Source organism: Rattus rattus, chromosome 10 (genome assembly GCF_011064425.1).
Source record: "Rattus rattus isolate New Zealand chromosome 10, Rrattus_CSIRO_v1, whole genome shotgun sequence".
Classification (NCBI taxonomy): Eukaryota; Metazoa; Chordata; class Mammalia; order Rodentia; family Muridae; genus Rattus; species Rattus rattus.
In genome coordinates this window covers 57,029,440-57,056,567 of record NC_046163.1, presented here as the reverse complement: position 1 = coordinate 57,056,567, position 27,128 = coordinate 57,029,440, and the positions used below count along the sequence as shown (strand labels likewise).

General features: G+C 46.3%; 1 protein-coding gene across 1 annotated transcript in view; it reads right to left on the bottom strand.

Moving 5' to 3' along the window:
* The window catches only part of Kif26b (kinesin family member 26B), a 403,463-nt gene that overhangs the window by 224,426 nt on the left and 151,909 nt on the right, over nucleotides 1-27,128 (bottom strand). The window lies entirely within an intron of this gene.

The window sequence follows — 27,128 nt, the reverse complement described above, 5'->3', positions numbered from 1 at the left end:
CAGTAAAGCACAGGGCCAGCCGTGTTGCGAGTTTGGAACCATTTCTTAAATTTCATACTTCCAACATGCATGGCCTCAGGCACGGCAGTTGGGTGCCTTTTCAAAGGACCATTAAGACAAAGGATAAGGCCTTCCCAAGAAGACAGGGCAATCTCATATGGATGTTAGGTCATCCTGTAGGCATGCTAAACCAACAATGCTTTAAAGTCTAACCTCCAAGTGTCTCAGGGAACCTTCCGTGATATATTAATGCCATACAAGATGAGGACTAGTAGACATGAAGAGGGGGCGTCAGGCACCCTTAGAAAGCGCCATCATTACCGTGACCATTGCAGAGCATCGGTGGTAAAGAGTGGTGCGTCCAGCTTTGTTTTCAATTGTTTTAGATGTGTGCTAATTCTTGAGTGCCTGTGTGTATGTGTGTGCACCACGTGTGTGCCCATTGCCTACAGAGTCCAAAAGAGGACATCCCGGAGATCTCTGGAGAGTGAGGTACAGACAATGTTGAACTCCATGTGGGAATCCTCTGAGAAGGCAGCCAGGGCTTCTATCTACTGAGCTCCTGCTCCAGCCTAAGAGCACCATGTTTAATCCTGGCAACACCACTGTCATCGATAAGGTTAGCAACTCTGCCACACGGGAAAATCCTGAAGCAAGGAATGCCATCGGCCTTGGTCACCCTCTGTCCTTGAGATGATATTTTCTGAGCAAGAGACGGACAAGGAAAATTTGCATAAGGGATGGAAAATGAAGAGGGGAGAGAGGGAGCGTCCTTCTCCGTCAGCTTGATGTTGGCTGGCGTGTTGCAGCCATAGCTAGAGTAGGAAGTCTCAGGAAATGGGATCAAGGACCGTAAGAACTCAGAAGCCAGGAGAGGGGAAATCAGGCCAGAGGCAGTTCTCACCGCCCTCCTCAGTTTCCCTCCTAGAAGACATACTTTTCAGCTTAACTCAGAGCCCTGAAGTGCTAGAAGACACACAAGCACAACAAGCCAGAGACCCGTTTCACTAACTGAGCTGTTGTCCTCCCACCAAAAAAAAAAAAAAAAGCCTTGGAAGACAAAGGTTGGGCGGATCTAGACGTCTGAATACTGACCCTTTGTAACTCTTGCAAAATGGCTGTGTATGTTAGTCATGCTGCCGAGGGTAAATATAACAACATTAAGAGATGGCACATTAGATTAGCTGGAACTGCTGTAGCATTTAATTCTAATACAGATCATGGCCTTTTCCATTTGTGTTTAACCGGTCGTGTGTTCTTGTCTGTGGAGGTCACCACGATGTGTCTCTAAGAAGATCCAGAGCCTGTCACTGCCTTGTCTAAATCTGAGCTCATGCTTGTTGCAAGAGACCAATGGCGCGCATCATGAGCTGGAACTGAAAAGCAGTCTACTTCCTTTTACTTCCTTGAATTTCAACAGGCTTGCATGTATGCATCACACATATGTCACACAGAGAGGGAGAGGGAGAGGGAGGGGAGGGGAAGGAGAGGGAGAGGAGGGGAGGATGGGGGAGGGGAGAGAGCAAGCTTTTTTAGGGTAGACAATACTCAGTCGTAAGTAGCCCACCAAAGCCTGAAGAGTGGTCAGCAAGCTCAATTCAAAAACAACTTTGCAGCCTGCGTAAGTAAGGAAACAATGTCAGGCGTGCATGCAGCCCTCGAATGTACGAGCACTCCTCAAAAATACGAGGGATGGCAGAAAGGAGAGCTCGTAGAAGACACAGGGATGAGATGTGCAGTTGTTGGAGACTAGATACAGCAACCATTACAGCATAAGTCTCTAGAGTTCAGGTCAGCCCAGGAAAGCGTTTTTTCCTTATTGGAGGTTCTTCAAGGCAACCGTCAGCACTGGAGCTGGCTTTAGATTGCATGATTTACTCTGTTCTGCCCAGATCAGCCCACATCATAACCAGAAACAAGCCAGAGGCAGGCTGGACCAAATGGAATTGGTATTCTCATCCTAGTGTGTGGAAAAGGGTGTGGCAGGCACAGGACCCTCAGTAAATGCTGCATTGACTAAGAAGAACTATTGTGGGGCAGGCTCAGTTGGAACAAAATAGGAAGCTCTGAACGAGTCAGTTTCCCCAGTGAGGGGAGCTGGTACATCTGGGATGAAATGACATCATGTGGCTGAATGTGCCTTGTGGCCTGAGCCATAATGAAACACAAAGCGAGGACATTTAAAAATATAATGACATCCTTACGTTTGTTCTTACTCAGTCTTTCAGTGGCCTTTATGTGAAACCTTTATGAACACGTCTACGAAGATGCCAGCAATAACATCACCCGCTAGCACTGAAACCATGAGGGAACAAGGACTGATGTGCAGTCAGCTGACTGTCCCATGATGCACTGCCTTACGTGGGTCCGGTTCTGACGTCACCTCATATTTTCTGTTTACCAGCTGCAGAAATGGCAAATTCTGCACAATCCATTATACATATATATGTATATGTATATATATATACATATACATACACATATATAACCAAGTTTTATGTGTATATTGACATCTATCAACATCTATCAAGAAATCTGCTATGGGAGATCAGCACTCAAATAATTGAAAAATCTCTGAAATACAGGGAGAGGTGAACGAATGGTGTCTGTGGGTGAGCTTTAAAGCGAGAGCTCAGTTCTGCACAAAGTTCCAGCCTTAGGACCTCAGTACAGTCAGTTAACCTTGACACATCCTAACTGTCCAAATCAGAGGGACGCCCGAGGGAATATCAACTACAGGGACCCTCAGACGTCTTTATTCTCAAAAATACCTTGAAACTCAAAACCAATTTGCCAAACTTCCCCCACGAGCCTGCACACAAAAACGTCAGCTGGAGGGCTGAGCTCACGGAACCTTCTCACAGTTTGGGAATCATTCTTTTCCCCTCTGGGTTTAGGGTCACTTGCTGTGTCTGTCACACCATCTCTACAAGTCAGGGACAGCGCCTCACAGAGTCATCTGCTGTGAAACTCTAGGTTTCTGATCCTAATCTTGTTACTGGACCCGCGACCTTCGGCCTCTGATGCTTTCTAAACTGGTCCATCCGACAGGCCTAGGTGACTAACTAAATATACTGACATGTGTCGTGGCTTTACCCTTCTCTGAGACAAGTAACATTGAGAACGCTTTGGAGGCTCAGTGATGCTCAAATACTCTCTCTACTTCCCTAATTCTCTCATATCAAACACTAAAATAATAGTTTTTAAACATTTTTTTTAATCCTGGACCTCATGCGTTGTAAAACAAAATTACAAAATTAATTTTTTCCTTTTTCAGATTTATTTAAATCTATCCAATATCTCAAATTCTCCTGTCTGCATAAAAATTATCAAAGAGGTTTTCCGTGTGAGTCAGGACTAGAAATGTGTATAATCTCCTTGTATTTTTTAAAGATCTGCTTTTTTCCATTGTGGCTGTCATATTCCATCTAGTGTCCTGTTTTGTTTTGTTTTGTTTTGTTTTTTTTCACTTGAGGTTCTGCTCAGATTTCTTTCCTATCCATTCAAGACATAGCTTTTTCTGTCCTATTGTGTATGCTATGGTTTTTTCCCAAGCTCAGCTGTGTTCTCCACTTGTATATGGGTCAGAGTCAACACCAACTGACATTGTGGCCATATCTAACTAGACTCTCACAGCTAACCAACTGGAGCCAACAAGATTGGCATTCCCCAACACCTCAGGGAGCCCAGCCAGCACATTTGATTCTCAGAGCTGGACCTGGGGGCTCATCTCTGCCATATCTACCCTTTTGTTATAAACCTTGGCTCCCTGGAGTGTGCTATTTAAAACAGCTGATCTTTAGGGATTCTTGCCTTTCATACACACTTGAAAAGCTATTCATCCGCTCCTCGGTTAAAAGACTACACTGCACTTGAAACTCAGTCCTGCTGCAGTCCGCCCAAAAACAGAGTCATTTCTTTAACGATCTTTTCTAAGAAAGCAACTACATCTCAACTAAACGGATCAACTCACTCCCATGCCGACCAACAAACCATGACCCTATCCCTAACAGAAAGCAATTGTAGAGACTGCGCTGTTTCCATGTATGTGGGGTCATCATACAGACAGGTCTCAGTTCCCACATCCAAGGTCCAGAATCAACCAGGCCATCTCAGAAAGAAACCCGTGCCAAAAGCTGCGATTTTCAGTGCAGCCAAAGATACTCCCACTTGCAATAACCTTTCCCCGGTGGACAGCAGCATCCTCGCTTTGGAAGGTCACGTCAATGAACCTTGTAGAGTAATCTTTATTACCCTGCATAGTCTCCTTGTTGAAAACTGAGTGGTTTAAATTTCTAGAGGGTCTATCACTAATAGAACCATAGAAAATGGACAAGAATAAACCAACAGGTGTGTCCATTTTATAGTTAAATATTGCAAGTTTTAGCCAAAGCAGAAGACAAGACCAAAGCAAAAAGATACACACATGTACACATACATGCACACACATAAGCACACCTAAGATACTCTTTGTGCAGGATGTAAATCCTTGGTGGGACACTCAGAAATACCTCCAAAATACACAAAGACACATCTGAGAATCAGTAAACAGGTCTAGTATGGGAACATAAAGAATAAAGGACCTAGTCCTTGAAGGAACCCAGTCTCTCAATTACTGTGCTGGTGATGTAGGCTCTCCCCCACAACAGTGATCTTCAACTGCCTTTAACCAGGGTCACCTACCACTGGAAAACACAGGTATTTACATTATGGTTCATAACAGAAGCAAAATTCCAGTTATGAAGTAGCAATGAAAATGATTTTATAGTTGGGGGGGGTCACCACAACACAAGGAACTGTATTAAAGGGTCACGGAATTAGAATGGCTGAGAACCACTGCCCTATATACTTCTAAGAACAAGACACGTGGCCATCTGTCTACAATGGTGCTACTTACACCTACCAAAACAGGGAGACGAACCAGGTGCTTCTCAACTGTGAGTTGACAGTGCTGTTGTCTTGTGTGTATGTGCGTGCTTGTGTACACATGCAAGTTTGTATGCATGAGAGCTATGGACATCATATAGAAACAGAGGGCAACCTAGGATGTCATTCCGCAGGTGCTACCCACTTTGCTTTTGCTGGTCAGTTTGAGACAGGGTCTCTCAGTAGCCTGAGCATGTCAAGGAAGTTAGACTGGCAGGCAAGCAAGCCCCGGGGTTCTGCCTATCTCTGCCTAACCAGCACTGGGCTTTCCCATATATACCCTGCTCGGTTGGCTTTGATTTTAATGTGAGTTCTAGGAATCAAACTCAGGTCCTCAGGCTTATGAGCAAGGCGTGTACTTTATTGGTTGAGCTAGCTCTCAGATATCTCTCTGTCCCTGTCTCTGTCTCTGTCTCTCTGTCTCTCTCTGTCTCTCTCTGTCTCTCTGTCTCTCTGTCTCTCTGTCTCTCTGTCTCTCTCTCTCTCTCTCTCTGTCTCTCTGTCTCTGTCTCTCTGTCTCTCTGTCTCTCTCTCTCTCTCTCTCTCTCTCTCTCTCTCTCTCTCTCTCATCCCAGCTCAGCCTCACTCTATGTAACCAAGGATAACCCTTATGCCGCCCCCATGCTATGAGATGCTAGGTACTGAACACGAGGTTCTCTACATTCTAGACAGGCACCCTACTGACTAAGCTGCATCCCCAGACCTTGACCCTGAGTCTTCCACCATTTAAGAATTCCAACGTCTAGTATCTAGACCATAACAGGTCTCTAGCTGTCCTTCAACTAATGTTTCAGAGAGATCTCATCCCAGAATGAACTCAGCACGCACTATGCTGGCCCAGTTTCTCAGTCGATTTCTAGGCTAGCCTTCAGTGGGAGGTGTTATATGCCCACAATAATCCTGTCTTTCATTCCCAAGTTCTTGCGATTTAAAACACATCGTGCCGTTACTGAGTCCATTCCCACATGTCAGATCCTGTCCCTAAGTGTCAGTGCAGCAACTGTGTTCACTCGAGATTACGGACTAGCAATTTTCAACTAGCAATTAGGAAGGACCTGACTGTATTTATGGAAGATGCTTTATTTTCAAATTCTAGAGGGACTTCCCTCCGATCCAGGCCGCTGCAGGGATCCTTTGCCGCATTCCCGGGGTCAAGCATGAAAAGACGGTAGTGGGAATGAAAGGCGTGGGCTCTCCGTCCAGAAAGCCTGCCAAACCCTGCAGACAGGGGAGACTCAGATGAAGGCACCAGGGCTAAAGGAACTTTGTTCTGTGTGCGCTTTGTTTAAATCCCAGAGTGGGAGATGACCCACAATGAGCCACTTGAACCCTTTTCTCTCTGTAATTCTCCGGTTGAAATACAGTATGTGGGAGTTCTTTCAGAGGCAATTATGAAGCCCTTTCAGAGGCTAAATTTGAATGCCGCACAGCCACCAATGGGGAGTGGGGCTGTCCGACAACGACCTGCAGAAATTTAACGGCTACCCTCCCCAGCCTCACCCCTCTGAGGCCCAAGGGGCTTCTGGGGACTTCCCCACCTTCCCAGCCCACTGCCAGGAGCATGAACCCCGTGAGCCCGCCCCTCTCCCCTGCAGACTGCTGCTGTTCGCACTGTTGCTGGTCTATTGGAAGGTAGAGTAATAAGAACAAACTCTGCTAAACTAAATTGCTCCTTTGTTCGCCATTATCATAAAAATTTTATGTAGGAACTAATAAAAACATGTTTTACGTGCACAGTTACATGGGTTTACACAGGCAATAATATCCAGCAAGTTATAGCCATAAATTCAGTTATAGACACTTAGGAATAAATATTTTATCTTCCCCAATGGCTTCATTTATTGGAAGGAAGGTGTGAGCACAGAGGCAAATGGCTGGCCTGAGACGTCTAAGGGCCCTTAAGTCCCCTGCACGCCTCTCCGTGGGACAAGACAGGGTCTTTCACAAGTTTCCGGATAATTTTCACAATTCGTTAGCCTCCTAAGAACTCTGTGCACCAGGCCTCCCAGCCATACGAATAGAATGGTTTTTTTCACAAAAGCTATCAAAAAAATAAGTCAGTTTTGAAATGGGGATGGAGTTGTCCTTGAATTTTTTTCATTAATTTATTTATTCGATTTGCCTCTGATCAAAGCCCCAGTCCCACCCTTACAAATCCCTCCCCCATTACCCCCTCCCCTTCTCTGAGGAGGGGATGCCCCCTTGGGTACCATCCTGCCCTGAGATATCAAGTCCCAGCAGGACTAAGCACATCCCCTCCCACTGAGGGCCATCAGGCAGTCCATTTAAGAAAGGAGGATCCGACGGCAGGCAACAGAGTCAGAGACAGCCCCCCCTCCAGTTGTTAGGGGACCGACATGAAGACCAAACTATAAATGCACTGTTTTTAGACAAATAAAAAATATTCAGAGAACCTTCCAAAGACTGGAGACGAATTGACAATAAGTTTGATTAAAGGAGCCTTAATGGGACCAGAATCCAACAATCATGGAAATGGGTCACAGGCAGTCCTGTTCATCCTTTAGCCAAATGTATGTGGTACAAACTCCTTCTTCTGCATTAGACGTTCTTTCCTACCACTGATGCTGCTGTGTTGGACAGCAGTAACCAGACTTAAAAACACAAAGGAAGGGATGGAAACAATTTCAGCGACCTTATTCTCACCCATGATATCCAATATGTATTCAATACATAATCGTATTTAAAGGCAAAACCAACAAAACTTTTCCAGGACTAAGTCTCCGAAAGCTGACAAGCAGTTATTGCTTACAGCACAGAGCACTTCTGACTAGCCAGCCCCACTTCAGGTGTCAGTACCTACCTGCATGCGGCCATTGGCTGCCGTATTGAACATCACGTGTCTAAGACTCTTGGAACAGGAGAACAGCTCAGTAACTGAGAGTGCTCATTCTGACGGAGGACCTGGGCCTGCTCCTCAACACTCACATGGTGGTTCACAGCCATCCATAACTTCAGTTCCAAACGGTCTGACACCCACTTCTAACTTCCACAGGCACCAGGCACACACGTGATACATGTACAAACATGCAGGCAGAGCACTCATACATGTAGAAATAAAATCACTAAATCTAAAAGAAGGATGCTTTTAAAGACATCATTGTTCACAGATCATCAGGAGGTAAGAAAATGACAGACAAGTGCTCTACCACTGAGCTCTTCCTCGGGGTAGGCCCCAATCTGGTGACTCTATACGCTGTAAGCAGAACTCACTTAGGTTCTGAGATTCGAATACTTTGAGACCAGAAATCACTAAGCTTCCAAGTCTTTCTGAGAGTCTTGCTTTATTTATTGGCTTCTCTAACCAGGGATGCAATGATGAGGTGAACCCTGCAAGACTGGAATAGATTAGAAAGCATCGCCACCCTGGCCCTCCCTCCCCCAGCCTTCCAGACCCCTGTAGTCTTGCAAATGCGAACCACACGGAGTCCCTTTCCACAGAAAGTAGTGCTCTTGCAAAATGAGAACCTATTTCTTCTTACAGTTTACTCTCTCTTCAAAGAACTTAAGCTGTGGATTTCTGCAACCTTGCAACCTTTTCAAAAAACAGATAGATAGGTAGATAGATAGATAGATAGATAGATAGATAGATAGATAGATAGATAGATAGATAGATTGTGTCAGTCTTCCAGTGCTTCTCTGATCCTTAGACAATGGGAAGCCATTCATAAAGGGAGTTTTGAAAGCGAGGCGATCCAGTGTGAACGTTAGGGACAGTTGGCGCCATGGCTGGGGTTTTTATTAGTAACCTTCGGCAGTTCACTCAGCTTCTTGTGCCTGAGTGTCACCATACATCTAAAAATCACCTCAATAATTCTAATGCGCTGTGCATTGTGTTTTGTGAGTGTTTTTATTGATGTGCCATTGTAATTAATAATGCATGTTGATGCATGTTAAGGACGCTGCTCGGAACGGCGGGGACCAGAACTGCTGAATGTCCCTTTTGATTGAGCTAGCTGAGGCACTGCCTGCATAGAAATACTCAATTATCCTACGAGTTACTGCCCTTGACTCATCAGAAGCATAAAAATGCCGAGAGAGGAGCCTCAAGTAAATAAATCTGTTGCTGGATTCATAAGATGTATTGTCTTGATATAAAACAAAGATATAAAATGATTTTTTTTCTCCTCTTGCAGTAAGGAAACCATGACAGTGGGTCAGTTTCGCAATAGACAAAGTGAAGGATCTCATAGGAGCTGGTATTTCTGTGTTCTGGGTCAAACAACCATAAGTGTGGAAAAATGTACACCCTGTGCTCCTCACGCACAAAAGAAAGCACTTTGCACAAACAAACCTGAGTTTGAAGGTGCATGCCGTAAATCCCAGCACCCAGGAAGTGGAGGCAGGAGGATGACAAGTTCTAGGACAACCTAGGTACTGAGTAACCTGTCTCCAAACACCCGACCCCCGAGGCATGGTTCTGAGGCACAGGCCTCGAACTCACAGAGATCCAAGTGCTGGGATTAAAGTCACACATTGCCAAGCCTGGCTTTAGGAGTGGTCTTGGACTCCAGAAAACAGCCTTAACTCTTAACTTCTGAGCTGTCTCTCCAGCCCGAGAGCCTTAGCTTTCAAGGGACTCAGAGGCCAGCTGTGAAGGAGATGTGCCCTGTGATGAAATGTGTGCCTGGCTAACAGTTCACGGTGGGCTGCTCAAACAACCAGTAGCTATGATAGCGCTACTCCTAACAATTCTCCAAACAAAATCAACACAGGACGATTAAGTGCAGTCTTATCCTAATGTATGGTCTATAGCAGTGGTTCTCAACCTGTGGGCCTCAGTGACCCCCTCTCAGGGGTGGGGGTCAAACAACTTTTTCACAGGGGTCACCTAAGACCATCAGAAAAACACAGATAATTACATTATAACTCATAACAGTAGCAAACTTACAGTTATGAAGTAGCGACGAAAGTAATTATGCTTGGGGGTCACCACAACATGCAGAACTGTATTAAATGGCCGCATCATTAGGAAGGTTGAGAACCACTGTTCTTTATGGAGACAGGAAACAATGGGGAACAACTGGAATGCAGTTGCTCTATCACATTAAATTGGTAAGAGCAGGCACTGGCTGTACTTGATCTTAGCCAGAAGATCAAATTTTACCAATTATTTTACCAATAACTATTTTACCAAAGCCAATAACTATGTTCTCAATAGATAAGGCAGAAGGTCATTTCCCCAGAAGTACACATTATTTAGGTATGAGAATTGTGATGTCTACCTCCTACTCAGGAAAAAGTGAGAAAAAATGGATGATAATTAGGGAAGTGGAGGGAACAAAAGGAGCCTTTGTACCATTTGTAGCCTTGTAACATTTAACTCAGTTACAAGTTATCTCCAGGAAATAAAAACGTGCAGGCACAAACTTACTATATATGTATCCATGTATGTATCTTTACTTCCCTTGAGAGAGGCCGCAAAGATGGGACAATTCTTCCCAGTCACATTTGATCTCAAGACTGTGCAAGATAATCCTCTGTTCTCTCTGCCTGATTTCGAAAGCAAGACGTGGGCTCTAACATAAAAAGTAAACTGTTGCTTTTAGTTTGGTTCAGCTCTGGCAAGGGCTCACATCTCACTGCTCCTCGGAGAGCTCACAGTTTTCCATCTGATCCGGGAGTAGAGTGAGGGGTACAGGACCCAGGAGCAGCCCAGGGCTGCCTTCTGCTCTCATTTCCATAAGGAGACCCCAGAGTCCCTGTCAATGGTTAAATCAACCCATATCATCACTCTGGGACATGATGAGACCCTCCACGAGGAGATGACCTCAGATCCTGCCAACTCCTTTGCCTACCCTTTGGCCACATGTCTAATTAAGGTTTTACTGCTGTGAACAGACACCATGACCAAGGCAAGTCTTATAAAAGGCAACATTTAATTGGGGCTGGCTTACAGGTTCAGAGGTTCAATCCATTATCATTAAAGTGGGGAGCATGGTAGTATCCAGCAGGCATGGCGCAGGAGGAGCTGAGAGTTCTACATCTTCATCTGAAGGCCGCTATCAGAAGACTGACTTCAGGCAGCTGGGATGAGGGTCTTAAGCCCAAAGGTCAATCTCTGGTGCCCTAGTTCCACAGGAGATATCCACCTTGTTTTTGAGACAGGGTCTCTCATTGGCAAGGAACATACCAAGTAGGCCTAGACTAGCTGGCCAGCAAGCCCCAGGGATCCACTTGTCTCTGCTTCTTGTACCAAGCTTACAAATACACAACACCACTTCCAACCTTCTGAGGATCAAAACCAGGTCCCCATGCTCTCCTGGGAAGCACCATACCACCTCTCTAGCCCCACATTTCTTTGATGCATTGCTCGTGGTACTCTGGTTGTGTGGCCTAGCTCCAGATGTGTTGTCTCACTTTAAATACGTGACGAAAATCCAGCCAACTGCTTAGGAAGTGAGGAAATACCTTACCAGCCTTTAATGTCATCGTTGACAGCCTTCCTTGATGTTACACTAAAGTTCAACAAGCAGCAGTCTCTTAAAGGTTTCCTGAAATGAGAATTCTGGATCTGTATCAAGAAACTGTATGCTTGGGGTTGGGAGAAATGGCTCAACAATGAAAAGGGCTTGCTGCTCTTGTAAAGAACATAGCTTCAGTTCCTAGCACACCTATTGGTCATCTTAGAACTGCTCGCAACTCAAATTCCAGAGACTCTTCTGGCCTCTGAGAGCACTGCACATCGGTGATGTACACAGAGACAAGCAGGCGCCCACACACGATAAATAAATTCATAAATAAACTTATGTTAAATTTATTTAATACATAAATAAAAATAAATAAATGTAAAAGGAAACTAAGTGCTCTAGTGCACTAAATAAAACCCATTAGATTTCAAAGGATCATATGTTCACTTCAAACACATCTTATGTTACAAGATCTGTAATCTAACACATGGATTGCTGGCACAGCATTGGCTTGTTGAGTTATAAACAGCTTCCAGAGATTGGCACATGACAATGTGTGGCATCAGTAAGTCACATCTGCTGCTCTCGCCATGAATCTTCACAGAGAAAGCTTTTAAGGTTGAGAAGTATCCGGGCTCCCATGGTGGTGGAATGGGGTTTCTAAACTTCAATCTTTCAACTGAAAGTTCTCATTTTATGATCAACAAACCAATCCTCCTGTTCACTGCTTTCCTTTAAATGTTCCGAAGGACATTTGAGAAACCCTCTTCAAAACCCCTACTTTTGAGCAATTAAAATTTGTCCATCTGGTATTCCTGCAGGCAAATATTTATTCTAGGAAAAAATAAAAAGAACCTAGCAAAGATGGCATGTACTTGTGCCTTTCCCTTAGACAACTGTACCATGCCACCCAGAGTCTGCAAGTCAAGAGGTCTTTCCGGATTGGACAAAATTAATCCTCTTAATTCTTTCACTGAGGACATAACTCACTGGAATTTTGCTCTCAAAAGATAATCCCAGGGTGAGTGAGAGGGCTCTGTGGGTAAAGGCACTGGAAGCCAAGCTTGAAGACGTGAGTTCAATCCCCAGGACCAACGGAATGGGAATGAGAAAATCCATTTCTGCAACTTGTCCTCTGACTTCCACATGCACGTCGTGGGTCATGTGTGTACATGCATGCATGCATGGATGGGAGAGCACTAATACACAGATACACACACAGACAGAATGAATAAGTAAACGTTAAAGAGTACATTCCATATGTGTGATGCATAATGTCCTGACTGGTATAATTACCGCTTTGATTCATGCCTTAAAAAACAAAAGCCAGGAGCGTTACCCTCTCTTTCCTCTGCAGCGTCAGAATAAATGTCAACACAGCAAAAAGGGCAAACAGTGTCTGAGTGCTGGGAAAACAGAGGGGCTGTGCTGGGGTTTGGTTGTCACTGCTGTTTATTTTTTCGTTGCTGGGGCTGTAACACGAGGCCTTGTATACGCTAGGCAAGCATTCTACTCGGAGCCACATCCCCAAGTCCATGGCAATGGCTTTGACATCATAAACCAAGGGACAAGAGTCTTAGGAAATCAACATCTAAGCAAGTCAAGAAGAGTTAGCAGAAGAGCACGGTGCCAAGGAGATGAGGAGATAAATGTTTAAGACATCTCGAGAAAGCAGGAAGTGCCCTGATGTACTCCCAGTGTGGGGTGTCCTACACCCCAAGGCTTCTCGAATGACCGCACTCTGAACTATGTACCCGCAAGACTTTAATCTTACACACTAACATGTTTTTAAGTGTAAATTTCATAAGCAATAAGTATTCTTCCAAGACAAAATTCACTGCCTCGGCTGTTCCGAGGGCTAGAACAGCTGGGCAAGCGTTTCGACATGAGCTTGACACCCACGGTCAGTCTGAGGTTGATGTCCTGTAAGCTCCTGCTGTCTGCCAGCCAGGTCTGGTGATGATAGTGGATGACTTGCAACTCTCGCCCGCTCTGCTGGAGGCCTTTGAATGTTCACAGTACACATGTGTGCACATGTGAATGTGTGTGTCAGAAAACAAGCTTTTCTATGAGCGGGCACAGTATATACACATATACACACAAGTTACTAACCAGGAGAGAGAGAGAGAGAGAGAGAGAGAGAGAGAGAGAGAGAGAGAGAGAGAGAGAGAGAGAGAGAAAATGAACACATGAAGAGAAAAGTGACTTATTATCTGTGACACTGACTTTAAAGGGACAACCTGGTCCCAGATCACTGCTTCCCCACCCCACCTCCTCCCTCCCCCTACCCCGGTGCTCATGATCCCAGAGTCGGTCACAGGGCATAGGCCTATGGGCAAAGGCTAGAACATTCTGTGGCATCACAGTGCCTACCTAAACTATGCTTTGCATATGTCCAAGGCTCAAAAACAACTTGTCGATTGGCTATCTTTACTCATACAACACATACAGACCGGAAGTGGCATTATTCCTAATTGGAATTGGATCTTGGGAGAAGTGAGTCGCAAGCTCAGCTCCATCACAGGATAGAGGGTAGCAGCACCCCTACCCCACAGGCATCATCTTCCCACAGTGACTCAGCTTCCCTTCCCTCTGGGGACAGCTGGAAGCAGATGTGGAAGGAACAGAGCTACGCCCGCCAGACTCCTGTTTGTGGGGAAAAGCTATGGGGCCAGATTAATTACCATAGTCATTATCTTGGCAGTTTTCAAACAGTGTGATAAATGCTAACAGCATCATATGTGCAAGATGAAGGGAGAAAAAAAGAGCAATTCTGGGCAAATCAGGCCTGTGACATCAGTGGAGGAGCTCGCTGCTTCTTCAGCACTTAAAAGGGCACTGCTCCCCTCCTGCCTTCACCAGAGAAACCTGTTTTCCATGCAAACTATCTATCCAACTTCTACTCATTCAAAAAATGTATCATACAAGATTTTTTAAAAATAATTATGTAAACCTTCTGTTTGGAAAACATTTTTTCTTTTCAGAACTACAGTGAAAGCAAGCACTCAGGAGTTCACGCCAGAGAACCAGGAAGATCAACTTTGAACAAATAACCAAGGTGAAGACAACGCCAAGACAGTTCCCATGTCGCAAGCTGTTGCAAGTGGACGTGGTGAGCACACACGCAAAATAAACAAACAAATAAGTAAAAACAAACACAGGAAGAAAGCTAATACCTCTGCTTCTGATGGTTTGAGGGGAGGGGATGGAATCTCAGGGCTTTTGAGTTATAGGGCCAGCCCTCCAAACCAGTATCGTGTTAGGTAAGAACTGGTCGGTAACCAAGCACTCCTGGTGGTGCAAAGCTTCCCCCAGGATGCTCCCCATCCTGTCTAATTCCACAGCTCCCTCAGTCATCTAATTCTCGTGCAGATAAGGGAGGCAGAACATAGCTTTAAAGGTGGGCTGGAAACCTGACTGGAGACTGCAGTCACTGGGACAATCCTTTCAGGATTACTGCCCGTATCCACAAAGTCACCTAAAGCATGGCATGTAGAGGGTCAGCACTAAAGTCCTATGTTCTAGATTGTTCTGTGGAATTCACACCAGGGTCTGTAACATCATAGGTGTGCTCTGTCCATGGACACTGAACCCGCATCGCAGAGCCTGTGAGCCAAGACTCCTGAAGGCCAAGTCTCAGTCTGACCCACCTTTGTGTCCCCAGACCCCAACGCCTGGTATTTTGTGGGTCTGAAACACCAAACGAGATAACGTGCTGGTCATCAAAAAGACCCATTTTTCTCCTCCCAGCATAAGAGACTCACAAAATAAACGAGCTTACCACAGTTAGCTGGCCCAGTTGTTCATTGCCTAGCTTATCAATAGATAGCTTTAAGGAGGAGCCCGTTTCCAGGAAGACAGTGCAGGTGCAGGTGAGATCCTGAAGCCAGGTCAGTAGGACACTCTGGCCTTTGCGGTGTTTACTGATGACACAGCAAGTGTGGGGTGGGGAGTGGGGGGAGGCCAGCATGAACCATCCCATCAGAGGTCAGAGTTCTCCGAAGGAGCAACTGGGCTGGGCAGCAGGGATTCCTGAAGCCTGGATCCACAAGCTGCAATCAGGCAGAGCCTAGGTTATGGTCTCTGCTCACCATCAGGAGCAAGAAAAAACTCTGCTGTTCCTGAAAGACCATGAATGCAAACACACACACACACACACACACACACACACACACACACACACACACACACACACAGGAAACTCAGAACTTCCCTAACTGATTTCCCACACCGAGACACACTTGAAGCAGTGTTTGCCTACCTCCAGTGTCTGAAGACAGCCCTTTGTGTCTCTACTGTAACTGACCCAATGGATGCTTGCTGAATAGATGGATGGATGGATGGACGTATGGATGGATAGATGGATGGATGGATGTGCAAGCCTATATGGTGTGGTCAGAGAACACAGATACCACTTCTGAGGGGTGAGTACCGGCGTGAGGTGACTGACTGTACAGTGCAGATAACAGTCACTCAGCAGACATGCTTTCCGGAGCTCTTTGTGACCCCTCTTACCCACCAAGGTAGACCTGAATTCCAGAACCATCTTTATAACTTTCTCTTGCACGCCTAGGCTCCCCTGTGCCCTTCCTCAGCACACAAGGAATCCTCACTCCTAACTAGACCCTCAGGCATATCTGTCCCCAGACCAGAGGGTCCCAGATAAACAAGAGCTCATGGGAATGGTTCAGCATCTTTCCCACACCAAGCAGAAACGGGGCTGGGGGCCTTGTCCTCATCTCTCTCCTCCTTGTCCCTCACATGATCAGTCCTCAAGGTCTCTGACTTCCTCTTAAACATCTGAAATACCCATAAGCCTCTGTGACTGTCGCCCTCTGAAATCCACAGTTGGTCCTTCCCTCCCAGGGTCTGCTCCCCTGAAACCACTGAGTCATAGCTACTGGCACCTCACATCACCTAGCACCAGGAGCCTTATGTGCAGTACTAAAGGGAAAGTCTGTGATTTGCTCTGTTTCTGTGTTCTCCCTTCTCCTCTGCATCCTCTCCAGTTCCCAACACCCCATTCTCATTCTCATGGCCCATGTTTACAGAGCTGCTCTCATCTCGGTCTCCTTGAACCCTTGCCCCAGATTGGCTTCCTGGTCTGGGGTCAAGCACAATCTGTCTATAATGTTTACAAGGGGATTATCCTAGAAACTTACATTCCTTGGGAAGTATTTATTGATGCTATACCGGTTAGCCCTCAGTGCTATGCCAGCTCATTGCCCATTTCCTTAGTAGGAGCAGAAGGATTAGCAGTGCTTGAGGGGGGAGCCTGCTTGGCTTCCTATCTCCTTTTGGGCCAAATCTTTCATAGAAGTTCCTAATAAATAAGAAAATTAACTGATTTTCATTGAGGGTCTTCTACATATCGCCGACTTACCTTCAGAGAGACCAGAAACGGTGAGGGGAGGAAGTGTAGGAGCCATTACCACCCTAGACCCGTAGCCCTTGCAGCTATAATGGTCGCATGCTTCAAGGCAAAGCAAGGAAAGCTAAGACCAAGGGCTGAGGAGCTAAACAGGAACGAATCTGCATGGGGCTTCCTAAAGCTCTCAGCCAGATACAACCAGAGACTCTGCACCAAGCCGATCCCTAAAATGAAACTTACATCACTGCATAGAAACTTGTCCCCCCCTCTCTCTCCCCCTCGCCACCCACTGCAATGTGTGGCGATGGAGATTGAAGTCAGGGTCCCTCTGACATGAGCCTACAATACCAGCATCCTCTTCCCTCTTCCCCACCTTCCTATTTCGAGACACGGTCTCAGTTAAATATTTGCTGACAAAGGTTTAGGAAGTCCAGAGTATATCATTCCCCTGTGAGCAACAAATATTGTTCGGCTCGTAGGTAAGCAAGCCAGAATACTGTGTCAAACAGATCTGTCTCCCCCAGAAGGTTCCAACAAGGTCTTCCCTCCCAAAGACTTATGTTGGGAAAGTCAACTAAAACATACACCACTCTGTCAAATCTTGGTCCCTGGTGGATGCTGAAAGGGTTCTGTTTCCTCACACTTTCCTTAGGAAATTAAAACATTTTGACCCGATTCCAAGTCCACCTCTTAGGCAAGCTAATGTTCACCTCACGAGAGGGCAGGATTCCTTACAGGGCCTCTCTTAAGTTTTTGGGTCCATGACTACCTCACCCTTTATCCCTACTGGCCTTTATGTCTGTACTTTCAGGCAGAGTGGCACAAGTAAAACCTTCTAGTGGCATAGAGAATCACCCCACAGAAATCCTACAATAGTGTGTGCTACGGGTGGCTTGGATCACCTGTGTGGTCAACTCACGGAAGCGGCCTTCTTCTTTCCTAACAGTGGTAGAAGCACAAACAGGAGTGCACGAGACCCACATCTGTCCATCCCTGCCATGTTTGAGTCCTAGCCAGGCGACCTTGGGTAGGTCAGCTGACACGTTGGAGTCCAGGTCATGCTACCTATAACTCAGAGGGCATGAAGGTTCCTGAGATTTGCTGTAACCAAGAGTGTGTGGACAAGGACGAGGGCCTGTTCCTTCCTTCCATCCTGAGCCTCTCTGCTGCATCCACAGCGGGAGGCAGCCCTGCCAGGATGAAGGAAGCTACCTGGTTGGCTCAGATTGGTCCTGCCACTAGACAAGTTCTGGTCACAGCCATCAGTGCAGACCTGGTTGCTGTTCATAAGGTTTCCCCGTTCCTCCCCCAGTGTCTCCATGATTTCCAGTCACTCGCCTAAGCTATGTATAGGATGGGTTAACTCTCTCAGGCCATGGGTGCTATAGTTAAGACATTAAATGGTCTGCACAATCCCCAAAATGGTGACTAATATACTTCCTGAACACACAAATTACTCCCCGGGAGTGATTTAGTCATATGAAATACACTCATTAGTAATCCTCACAAACATCTTTCTAAGACAGAGCCAGGCTAATTTGTCACGCTAAAGACTGTTAGCACAGTGGCACCGAGATTGGATATTAATTAGCTGGATGTACAGGGCGGGTTCACAGGGGAGGAAACTGTAAGTTCTCCAGTTTATTGAGAAATCTACATCATGAGTTCTGTTAAAAAGAAAATGTATGTTTTATTAAATTGTAAGTGAGTGAGAGCAAAGATATTAAAATCAGTGACTAATTAGGAAAACAGGAAGGACGCGCTCAAGTATTCTGTCTCTAAGTGCATTTTCAATACAAGATTCATAAACCATATCTGAAGACTGGTTCTTTCAACATTGGCCCCAAAATAATGGGGCATTTGCTCCTTTGGATTATTTTAAATCTGCCTCCTCTATAATCCCATGGAGTTTAAATGATTCTAGTTTATATATGTCTCCCCTCCGCCTTAAAAAGCCTCCAAACATGGGAGAAAGTTGGCCAAGGAGTCTTCCGGTATTTTATCAATTTGCCCACAAATGGCAGAAGTGAAATGGTTTAATTTCTACTTAAAATATGAGATTCTCGTTTGAGATGTGATGTGCTCTGTGGAAAGCTGGCTTCTGTGCAGAGGGCTATGGCTTCCATACCAACTTGTTGGTTTGGGTATTGTTTCTACAGCTACGGTGAGTTCTGAACTCACACTGAAAGAGCCACGCTGGGACTATTCAGCTCAGCATGTGACCTGCCTGAAGAAAGATGGCCTTCCGGTTTCAGTAGATGTCATGGAGGCTACTGGGTGCTACATCCAGGGCCAAATCATCTCATATTATCTCCACGACAACTGCAACTTTACCGAGGAGAAAGTACAAACTCCCACAGTTAGAAGTCCTCCATGGAGGCCCCAGGTAGGGCTGTGGGGAAGGGGGAGATGTTTCTGTGTGGGCACAGTAAGTCTAGCCTGACCCCGGCTTTTCATCCTTCACCATGCAACACTTGGGGAAAATCCCTGATGCCTACCACCCTTGGAGACCTTAAAAGAAACCACTGTGGACAGCAACCACCTTGACTCTATAAAGACATCCTGGGGCAGACAGCTGGAAGAAGAGGAAATGCAGAGTCTGCGTGTGCCTGTCCACAGTCTCCACTCCGACCCCAGTCTCCCCCTCTCTCACCCCCCACGGTGTGGCAATGCTCAGTTTTGTTCACAGACAGCTTAGTTTAGCCGAGATCAGGGCTGACAAGCCAAAACACCCTCTGTCCATTGGCCCGCCCCATCCCACCCACTGAGGCAGACAAGGCACCTTCCTTCTTATATTTTCCAGCCTCTTTCTAGAATATGGGAATATTTTTAAAGAAGAAAAAGAAAACACAAGTTTTTTCTAACCAAGTCAATTCAACGTGTCTGTCAGGATGATGGAAATAGAGCAGGACCCCTTCATGATTGTCAGGTGAGGTCCGCTAGCTCATCTCCCCAAGGAGGGATGTAGAAGTTCTGTGTGAGCTGAACTGACTTAAAGGGGCTTGCACTGGGTGGGGAGGGGCAGTGTGCTCCTGCTGAACCTCCTCCCAGTGGCTGCCCACTTTGCATTTGTCTGCTCTGGAGTCCTCTTGGCTCATGAGGGTGTGTGTGGCTAAGTTACCTCCCTCCCTCTCTTGGCTCTGTCCCTTTTAATCTTTGCTCCCCTTGTTTCTCTACTACCCACAGAGAGGCAGCCCAGCTGTGCAGACCTGGGAAAGAGCCAGTGGCTACTTCACTTCCTCACACCGACTTCCCTCTTCACCTGTCTATCTCTCTGTCAATCATTACATAGGATTTGCCCCAAATTTATGTCCATGTGACACCCCAGAATATGACCTTATTTGGAAATAGAGTCTTCGCAGTATGCTTAGTTAAGGATTGGGGAGAGACTATACTAGATCAAGGAGGGTTCCAAATCCAATGATCTGTATCTTTCCCTACAACAGGGAGAACGCAGGACACAAGACTGTGTGGAATCAGGCAGAGATCGGGGTGCTCTAGCACAGGCCAAAACAGCCTAGAAGCAACAGGGTCTAGAAGAGGTAAGGAAACTTTCTGCTCCCCAATAGCCTCAGGCTTGAAGCCCCCAGAACTGAGAGAGAAACACGAGTTCCAAGCAGCCTCGTCAGTGATGGTTTGCTATGACAACCATAAGCAGCTCTTCCCCCAAAGTCATTTGCTCAAGGTTGGGTCTCAGAGAAGTTAAGTCACTGAGGTCATACCCTTGAGGATGACCTTGAGACCTCTGCATCTTGCCATGGTGCTCTTTGTTTCATGGCCATCATGAGCTTCCTACACCACAACCTCTTCGACATTGCTGGAGTACAGCAAAGCCACAAGGTTGAGCAACCAAGGGCCCAAGACTCGGAAGCCATAAACCAAAATTAAACTTTCCCCTTTAAAAAGTCAATCTCTCTCTCTCTCTCTCTCTCTCTCTCTCTCTCTCTCTCTCTCTCTCTCTCTCCCCCCCGTGTGTGTGTGTGTGTGTGTGTATGTGTGTGTGTGTGTGTGTGTGTGTGTGTGTGCGTGTGTGTTCATGTGTACAAATGTACATCTGAGTATAGACATGTGCATGACATGCCACACATGTGGAAGTCAGAGGACAACCTGGGGGTCAGATCCCATTTTCCATCTGATTTGAGACAGGGTCTCTTGTGTGTTGCTCTATGCACCAGGCTAGCTGGCCTGCACACTTCCAGGGATCTCCTGTCTCTAGCTCCCATCCCACTGTAGCAGGACTATAGACAAGCACTACACATCCCACTGTGCATGCATTCTGGAGACCCCAGTCCTCATGTTTGTGAGGTGAGAAATCCCTTACCCTCTTTCTCCCTTCTGAGTGCTTGCCTCGGATATTTTGTCACAGTGTGCTTCTTTCCTACAGAAGCTCACTGGTGCCTTCAGGAAGCTGAGGCCAGCGACAGACAAATCATTCCTTAAGGCTAGGGCTCTTGGCCTCTATAATTCAAAGCAAGGCCTGGGTCTCATCCTCAGACATTCTCATTTTGTTGGAACCGGGGTGCGACCTAGACTTTGAGAATTTCTTTTAAATCTCCCAGAGGATTCTAGTGTGTAGGCAAAAGTTGAAAACTCCACTTTCAAAGAAACAAACAATCCATTCCCCTGTTTCAGATCTCCAGGACCTGTCTTCAACTTACTAATAAAAACTGATGTGAGCCAATACTTATGTTCGGGTCTACAATTTCCAAAGGTCTTTCAAATACATTTAATCCTCAAGATATCAGAAAAGGTGAGAATTCCTTTCTGAGGCAGTCCTATGAGACCCTGTTCTTCTTGTTCTGAAGGCCTGATAGAAAAGAGAAGCTAAGGCTCTCTGCCCCTAGCCCGGAGTGGCTTCTGCAGTTTCAACCCTCTGAGAGACTCACAGGACGGTCATCCCTGGATGCTGATGGAGAGTGGCTGTGGCTCGCCTGTGATTATGACTCCGTAACAATAGGGGAATTTGAGACAACTGGAACGCAACAGTGTAGCATGAGCAGCCTCTCGTTCTGTGGACGCAGCCAAATGAAATAACCCCACTTGTGGTGTGCCGGCCGACCCAGTGAGTGAGGTAGTTGCTTGTGTGGGATGAAAAGCCCACATGCTTCACCATCTCTCAGGTCTGAAAACCTCCTCTCACTTACCCTTATCAGGTTGATAGTTACCAAATGCTTCCTTAAGGCCACTGGAACAAACCAGCACTGATCTATTATCTTAATGGTCCAGAGTAGTCTGAGGAGACCAGAAGAACTGGTTCCTTGGGAGGCTCTGAGAGAAAATCTGCCTCCTCACCTTCCAGCTTCTACAGATGTCTGTCTGTCCTCCTTGCCCCGTAGCCCTTCCTCCAAGGCCAAGGCCAGGAGCATGGCATCTTCCCTGCTCTCCCTCTCTGGTTCTGCTCCTCGCGCCTCACTCTTACCAGGACACTTGTGAGTCCATTGAGTCCACTTGGAAAATCCAAGACAACTTCAAGATCCTTCATGGAGCCCACAAAATCCTAATCAGGGTTCCACAACCGCAGCCTGACCCAGACACGAACGCCTCAGGGCCCTTCCTTAACCAACCACACAAAATGCACGACCAGATTTAAAGCATTGTTTAAGCTTCCTGATAAAGTCCGGAAGCTCCTTTCTAACGAAGACCCTGTCCACCATTCATAAGATGTGACCATTCCTTTGGACTTTCAGCCTAGATTTCACATCCTGGAGAAATGTACTGTAAGTGGCCAAATCCACAAACACATTCTTTTCCCTGTGTTCGGAGCTCCTGGGGAGGGGACACCTAAAAAGATCAATAAGTAATTGCCTTTCGTCTATCTAGAAACTGTGGCCTTTGTGACACCATAGTTTGGATACTCTGAGGCAAGGAGGAGTCTCCATCAGATCCCCAACTCCTTTGGTGCAAGAGTCAGATGCCCATCCACAGAAATGGAGTCTAAGGCCAGTAACCCGCGACCACCATTTCCCTGTGGTCATTTACCACTGTGAGAGTGAGTCAGGCGAAGGCAGCGGCCGTGCAAAGGGAGATGATTAATCTACAGCTGAGAAGGAGGGCTGCTCTACTCGTACTCTTTTAGTGTCGAGACTCACACGGCTAAAGGACCGTCGACAGGCACGTTCTGATCTGCGCATGCTCCTATCACACAGTGTCCGCAAGTCCATAGAAGAAGGTCAGGCTTTGAAACAGCTTACCTCATGCTCTCCTCTGAAATGAACTCTCCAAGATAGTTCACGAGAAGTTAGTTGCATTTGTGATTTACCGTTTCTGAAGGCATCTCACTGCCTCCTAAAGTGTCCTTTACTTTTTCTTTCCTCTTTTGAGGTGGGCACTTCACATGGGATACAGGCTCCCTGTTGGAAGCCGGGCCTCCTCTCTGTCATCCTTACTGCATCGGCGGTTCAGGACAGCCTCCCCTTCTTTATATAATGTCCCCACCAGCTCAGGTTCCCGGGAGTGGAGCCGTACCCGCCACACTCATTAAATTCTAGATGCTTCCCTGTTGGAGGAACGCTCTGGCTCTAGGCCAGAGAAAATCTGCTCCACAGAGGGAAGTGGGAGTGTGGGTGAGCAGGGAAGCTGCAGCTGGCTTTCAGAGCAGTCAACCATCTCTGACGAGCTGGCTAGACCGGGGACGACAGAATATTTACTGCAGGGAGATGTTCACAACAGGAGACACTCAGTCTGCCAGATCCAGAGCCCACGCCTCAGGGCATCGGGGTGACATAGTCACAACACGTGGGATACTGATTCATGGCCAGACCCCAAATCTCTTTATCCCGGAGAGATTTCCTCCGGTCCCTTTAATCATTACTCAGGGGAAAAAATACATGAGTTGGTCAGTTCTGACATTGCCAATAAAATGTATCCGGGACAATTTCGAGATGGGAATTCGTCCACATCATCTTCGAGTCTGACTTTTAAGCTGCAACGAGAGCTGGATTCCAGTTCCTCCTCAGTCTCAGAATGACAAAGCACCACCTTACTCTTATACCTCTCTGCCAACTTCATCATGGGTAACGTGCCTGGCTTCTCCCTCACCGTGAAGACACGGAGCCTGGGTTTTTAGCCTAAGGAGACAGCCCTACCCAACAAATAGCACAGTGCCTACTCTATGACAAAGGGCTTTAAAAAAAAAATGGTTCCTGTGGAGAAACAGTACATCCCTCTCACATCTCCATCCCTGTATCCTGTATTACCGCTGTGGTCCTAAACCATTGTCAGTAATGGTGCAGCAGCTGAGTCTATCCCGTAGTCCAGATATTGGCTCTCACAGCTTCCAGCATGGAAGGTGGGAGGGGAATTGCCTGTGTAGCACTATCAGAGACATGGTAGAAACGCCACCTGAGAGGAAAGCTCTTCTCCCCTGAGCATGCAATTCATACTTACAAAACCTAAACTCTAATAGTGATGCTTGTTGTATCTGTTAGAACACCATCATAGACTAAATATTCATCAACATAGACAATCATGGTAACATTAGACCTCACACTGGTGCTAGATATGAAAAGGGAGGCCCTGCAGATGCTAAGCCAGCAGTCTTCCAGCGAGCTACTCTTTTTGTCCCAATGACTGCATTTCAGAAGAATACGGAACACCACGGGGAAATAAGCCCAGTCAACGGATCGGAAGCCAAAGTGCTGGGTCTCATCACAAGTCTACGACGAATTGCCAGTGACTAGATTGCATTTCTATGTGAGACGGGCTTTCGGAAATCATGTTGAATTTTTTTCATACGGTCTCCATTTTACTTTAGAACAAGTATGTTTTACCTTTTATAACGTTAAAAATATTTTAAAATGTATTTTATTGTGCGTTTTAAATAATAAACAATACAAGAATCAAAGTGTTCCATAACGAAAGAAGATATGTTCTGTTCCTGACAGCTCTGGTTTGGGAAGTGAGGGTTCCTCTGGGGTCTATATGATAGTGCTTGGTCCTAGAATGGCACCCCTGGGAGACAGTAGAATCTTTAAGAAGTAGGGCCTCATGCAAGGTCTTTCGGTCACTGGGAGCATGCTCCGAGCAGGCTTGGGGATCCCATTTTAGCAGTTAGGTAATACATAGTTTGTCTCACCACAGGGCCAAAAGCTATGAGGTTTAGAAACTCAGGAGAAATACACCTCTGGGCATGTCTGTGGGCTCTCCTTCAGGAAAGATTAACTGAGGAGCCAAGGCTAACCTCGAACACGGTTATGCAAAAGAGAAAGCCAGATTAGCACCAGAATTCCCATCTTTGCCCCTGTTGTGTCAAAATGCAAGGAGGGAAGATGTCCCAGCCACATGCTATCCAGAGTGGCTCACCTGTATGCTTTTGCTGCCACCGTAACGGCCTGTATCCTTTTCAACTATGTGCTAACATAAAACTTCCTCCCTTAAGTTGTCTTGTCAGTTATTCAGTTAGAGTGTCAAGGAATAACTAACACAGAGGCCAGCTGACCACAGACCGGCACCTCAAAAACGGAAGAGAAATGACATTTCTCTTCTGTCAGTGCATCGTTCCTCATCCGTTATGATGGGACACTACCACATGCGCTGGGAGGACGACTCAGTGCTAAGAGCACCTGGTGCTCATGCAGAGGCCCCAGGTTCAATTCCCAACATTCCCATGTTGGCTTACAACAGTCTGCAACTCTAGTTCTAGGAGATCTGACATCATTTTCTGGGTTCTGTGGGTACCAAGCACATACCACACACACACACACACACACACACACACACACACACACACACACACACACCACAGGCAAGATACGAATAGCTACAAATTTTAAAACAACAACAATGAAAAAAGAAAAGCTAACACACACACAGCCCTATGCAGTGACTTTCAGGACGAGGCTACAAAATCTCCTTAAAGGTTTCCTTACTGGTTCTTTGTCCTATTTATACAGTATATAAATATATAGTTATATGATATAATGCGGTATATATAGATAAACCACACAAAACTTCATCTAAAAGTCAAGTGGATGCTCAGCCCTGCAGGTCAAAATAAGGACTGTTTTCCTTGCTGTTCTGGGTCTAACGGAAGCCAGGGGGAAAATGCTGACAGGATCACTCGGGGTCAACCGAGGGAGACTGGAAGCAGCACCCTTGGGAGATGGGTTCCCAGGTGAGGAAGGAGCTAGTGTTGGTCTGTCTGTGGCTGTGCAGTCAGAGGGCGCTCCCTTTCTCTGGGCATCATGTTCCTTGATTACCAAGAGATCTAACCGTCTCTTCCTTGCTCTTCCAGACCTACTGCACGGTTGGGAACCATACGGCGTTCACATTGGATCAGACACATTGGGTTCATTTTATGTGCCCCGTGTTTTCGTCTCAGGTCACAAGACAGCTCTGTGTAACTTCAGTTGGTTTGTTTTCCTTCTGGGCACATAGGCAGGTTGGCCTTCTCAGTTTCTCCTGCGGGGAAGTGAGGCTAGGGCACTGGATTCCTGATGGCAGAGTATGAATGGAAGCACTGTACACCCAGGCTAGGCCTCAAACCCACAGTGGGAGCCTGTGCGGGCATGGGTGTATGAACACGCACACACACACACACACACACACACACACACACACACACACACACACACTTCTTGGTTGGTTACAGGTCTAGTGGAGGACCTTGAGTCCCTGAAAGATGGGAGCATTGTTGATGAACGAAACCTGGGTCCCCATATGATAAGGGAAGGCTTCTCACCCCATAAGACACAGCACATCTAAGAAGCGATCTGAGGTGTTCAGGATTATCTCATATACCAGTGACACTCCTAACATCCTATGACTATGGTCACCTTTCCATATCAACGACAGTCAAGACACAGAGGACAGAAGACAGAGTTGACTCTGACCCTCGTCCAGTAGAAAGCTCCCTGGGTAAAATCAGGACTAATGATTTTTCTCATCTTTTGGCTTGGCTGCTTTAGTTCGTGTTTGGGGTTTTCGCTGTTTCTGAGACAAGGGTTCACTATGCACCTCAGGCTGCCTTTGAACCATCTCTGTCGTCTAAGCTGGCTTAAAGCTCTAGATTCTTCTGTCTTCCTAGTGTTGGGAATCCGGGTATGCACTACCATGTCTAGATCAGAGCTATTTCTTTTTTCTTCAGACTTGAGAACTGCTCTTGCTTTCGTATACAGAGACCTGGGGTTACGTGTTCATTTCAGTACCTAAAAGGGGAACAGGAGGAAGGAGAAAGCCAAGCCTCCTGTGACCAGTTCCAACATATTGGATGAACTTCAAGTTCATATTAGATGAACTCAAATAATGAAAGACAGTAAGGGCCCCCCAAGGTACAAGAGGTTCTTCTCCAGCCCTTTCAGAAGGTACACAGAGTGACAATGGGGTGCCAACACAGACCTTCATCTATAAACCATACATCAACCATAAACTTCATCTAAATTATTAGTGATGCCCTGACTAACTCA